Raw genomic sequence first — 4,714 nt, 5'->3', positions numbered from 1 at the left:
CTTTCCTCCACTGCATGAGCCATCCTGGCCCAGAGCCTGGGGCCAAAGCTGGAACTGAGCTGCTGCCTGGCCCCGGCCAGTACTCAAATCTAAGATGAGCCTTCCCCTACATTGATTGAGAAAAAGGAAACCTTGTCTTGGATTTTAGTAAATGTGGTATTACTGAATTGTACAGCAATTTCCATCCCTGGGGTTGCTTTCTGTTTTTCCAAGAACAGATGGTGCTGATCACTGGCAAGAAGGTTGTCTCCAGTGTGTGGGCAAAAACCTAGGATCTTCTTAACCAATCCCAGAGCCCCCTCACTCAACATATGCAAATGAGTAATAATACCATATTGTTATTGATAAGTTGGGCCCACATTTTCAGGTTCAGTACTAAGAAAAACAGTTTTTGCCCTGCTTTTAAGTGGATAATTATCAGTGAAGAACTGCTTTTGCCATTGCAAAATCCCACAGGAGAAATAAATAATCAAGGAAAGGACCCAAAGAACTAAGTGCACTAAAAGTGCTAAAATAGAAAATTCAGTGGAAAAAGTTCTCATTTGGTATTTTTATGGCATGACTAGAAACCCTGCAAGTACAAAAGTCAAGACTTTGGGAGGTCCATTTATAGGTCAACCCCATGTATAAGGGGTTGATAGTATAATCAAATATAATTTTTATGGTTCCTTTAAACCGTGGTAAACCTTCATCATGACTGGTTTGGTTGGGTTGGATTGTGACTTGGAATGGTATTTGCCTATTCAAAACTTCCAGGTCACAACACAGGACAAGTCACTGTGGGTGAAGCATGCAAATCCTTTTAGGATCAGGGCCTGAGCATAACATTCTATTGTACTTGGTGCTTTCAATCCCGCGTGTGTGGGAAGTTGTTTGTTTGTTTGTTTTTGTTGTAATTTTCCTGATTTACAGCAGTGTGACAAGAAATGAGCCCTGCATAAATTCTGATTCTGCAAATTCTTATGCTTTGGACACTTTACATAAGTATAACTCACTGACATGAATGAGGCTGCTTATATACATACATTTACTGATGAATACAAATATTTATAGAAACAGGATCTTAGGCTTGCTCGTTTCGAAATTACCTGTGACAAATTGTAGACAATCACAGCTACTTTAATGCTCTCCAGCTTAATGTCCTTAATTATTTTCCCTTTAATGTTATTATATAACATTTAAAAATTACATTTCAAACTTTCATTTCTTACTGCAGTGTGAATGTTTCGTATATGGTTTCACCAGACAGGGATGTTATAAATATAACTATGTGCCATCTGGTCATTCTAGCACCTCTCCTACCTCCCATGGAATATTTTTAGTGCTGCAGAGATACAAAAATGTAACCATAGGAAACGGTAACTGCCAACTCATCTGTCATATACAGTACATTTAATACCTTCTTCAATCAGCATTGTTTGCCAAAGCTCACTTGCATATGTGGAAAACACTGAAAAATGTTGCTGTAAGCACCTGGTTATCAATTTTTTTCACATTTGGCCTCAGAAAGTGCTATTTACTTTTAGACATTTCCAATCAATTGACTTACAGATCTATTTTTAAAAAAACTTCTGAATTCACCATGTGTTCACTTTCTTACAGAACTTGGTATCTTACTGCACAATGAAGCTTCTTACTAGATGGCCTAATATATGAGGTTATTTTCAGGTTTGAGTAAGTATGCTGTGAGGTTATACAAAGTCCAATTTAAAGTCAGAGGCCTCCCTCTGTGTGTGGGTAAGGGAGAGAGACTTTCAAAACTCTCCTTTCTATAGCCCAGAAGATTTGAGGAGGTAACATTGGTAACAAACATTTTTGTTCCTTCCTCAAAATCTTTTTGTTGTCAGACCTAGCCTCAGTTTCATTTTGTTTCTTAGAGAACTGATTAGATCAGAGTTTACATATTGACACAATGAGGTCACCTTCAAGCAATTTTTACCATATCACATTGTTATAACACACAAGGGAGTATACTTTCTCTCAGTGGTGATGTGTAGGGGGTGCACAGAGGTGCACGTGCACCCCCTGAGAGCACTGATGCACCCCGTCAGCTAGCGTTTCTGGATGGGGGGGCAGACAAGAGTGCTGGTGCCTCCCCTTAGAGCACCAGCTGGAGAGTGGGGGCACCAAGAGAAGTGGTCACCCCTGTGGCTGGAAGTGCCGGCGGCACGCCACTGCCACTTGCAAGTTGGCGGGATCAGCCACAGGAGGACCTCACCCCCCGATCTGTGGGATTGGCTGCGTGGGCACCCCCCGCCCCTGGTCTGTGGGATCAGCCGTGGGGGCCCCCCCACCACTTACTGACTGTCCACTGTGGGGGGGCAAGTGCCCCCCCGACTCAGAAGGCACTGTCGCCCATGCTTTCACTCTCACTATTTCAGTATTATACAGTATATGGTTACCTGATATACTATTTAAAGAGAGGCTTATTTATCTTCCCTTTCTGGGATGTTATATATATATTTTTAAAATAAAATGGAAATTCAACTAGAAAGCAGGAATCTCCTCAGGACGGTAGCAGTGTACAAGACCATTTATCTTTGAAGCCCATTAGTAATGTTTGTCAGAGCAAACAAAAAGAGCAAACATTTTCCTCTTAGTACATTCTTCCCTGAATGCATTTATTCATATGTTTTATTATTCCTCCCTTTTTAGCAGTTTACCTTGCAAAATAATTAACTGACTTTTTTTTTATAGCATTAGATGGGTGTATCTAAATGTGCACTTTACTGTGGAGTTGGCTAATTAGCTGCAAAGTAAAGGAGTCACTGTCTATACATGCCTCCCTGGTAGGGTGCATTAAATTAATTAACTCCACCATAGGATAGTACTGTCTGGGACAAGTACTATCCTATGGTGAAGTAATTTATGCTGCCTCAATGCAGGTGTAGATGGTGAGCAGGGCTGGCTGGGGTAAAAGGGTGCTACAGCAAGGGGGCTGCCTGCTGGGTACCTTATAATGTAGCATCCTTGTGCCCCAGCCCAGCCAACCCCTCTGCAATACATTGAGCCAGGGCAAAGTAGCCCCGAGCTGGCAGCCTGACCCCCACCACATCACCTACCAGCCAGGGTTGCTCTACCCCAGCTCAAAGTGCTGTGGTCCCAGGAGCGCATGTAAACACTGTGCCCAGGAACAATAAACTGCAGTGTGAACTGCACTAGAATTTATTCCTACATGCTAATTGCATGTGTAGATGAACCTGATAGCACACAAATTAAACTGAATTTCTTTCATCCTCCACTGTTCATCCTTGAGGCTGAGCTTTTCTTTCTATACCATTAACATGTTTGTAAATCTGCCCATCATTACCTCTAGCAAACTGCATGTCTGAAGACATAGACACTTCTGCTTAGATGGATCCTCATCCATGCATTCATTTCCTTTTACTATGCCTATTGTAACTCCCTTGTCTATGGCCTCCAAGGGCACCTATCCATGTACTCTGGGGCGGGGAGCCACTCTCAGGAGCCACTCTAATTAAAATGCTTGCATCATCTTGTGTATTTAGCATCCTGTGTTTCCAAAATGGTGGCAGGTCACTTTAGTTAAAGCACCCCTGCTGCCATTTTGAAATGCAGGTCCACCAAATACACAAGACGCTGCAACACACCGGAGTGTTCTCATTAGAATACTCCAGCCTGCTCAATTGAATTAATTGATTAATCAAGTCTTCTCTGACGCGCTTTAATCAGAACGCATTGGAGCATATGTAATAGTGCCCCAAGTGTTCCAGCATTCCTGACCTCACAGGGCGTGTCCACACATGCAAGCACATGCACTTGCAGCAGCTTAGATAGAAGTGGTGCAAATGTGAGCAGGGGCTTTTTGCTTCAGCACACGTGCTCGGACATGCACTTTGTTGTGGAGCAAATTGTACCACTTGGGGCAAAATAACCCTGCCTGGCTCCTCCCGGATCTTCAGCCAGGGGGAGCTAGAGCCCATGGCCAGCACCTGTGCTGTCCCCAGCAGTATAAAAAGCTGTTCTGTCTTGGCTCCAGCAGTAGGGGGGGGTAGGGCCCAGCCAGTAGAGGCATCTGCCCCTCTGGGACAGCTGCCAGTGGATTGTGGTTGCAGGGTTGGCTGCTGTGTGGCACTACTGCCACATGTGCCCCCTGCCCAGCCATCTGGGCAGCTATCGCCTGGAAGATATTCTGGGTGTGGTGGCCTGTTTGAACTGTCAAAGCATGTCCTCCTGGCCCCATTTGGCCAGGAGGTCAGCCACAGCTGGCTGGGTCCAAGGTGCCAGCTCTGAGCAGGCAGGGTCCTGCCACTGGCCTCCCTAGCAGGAATTCTGGTGTTCCCTATTGGAAAACTGAAAAATCCCTGATAAAAATAATCCCAAAGTCACTCTGTAAAATACCTCCAAATCCATGTTCCTCCAAAAGCAAAACAAAAGACCACTATAAAGAGAGAAAGAGAGTGAGACAGAGACAGCGATCAGTTGGACAATGTTTTATTGATATATCTTACAGTGTTAAAGCAAGTCTCTTATCATAATAATAAAGTGAACTGTAAATACCAGCTTCATGAATACATATTTTGCTGCCCTCCCACAGGACGATGGCCCCCACACAAGGGTTTTGGCCCCCCAACAGGGGATTCAGCCCCTACACAAGGGATACGGCCCCTCAATTTGGGCCAAATGGCCCCCGCAGGGGCAATCCCCCCGACAAGGCCCACATGCTCCACCCCAGCCCCCCAATTGATGGCTC

Source organism: Alligator sinensis, unplaced genomic scaffold, assembly GCF_000455745.1.
Source record: "Alligator sinensis unplaced genomic scaffold, ASM45574v1 scaffold196_1, whole genome shotgun sequence".
In the NCBI taxonomy this organism is placed as follows: Eukaryota; Metazoa; Chordata; order Crocodylia; family Alligatoridae; genus Alligator; species Alligator sinensis.
The sequence above is the reverse complement of the archived record's forward strand: the minus strand, read 5'-3'. Positions refer to the sequence as shown.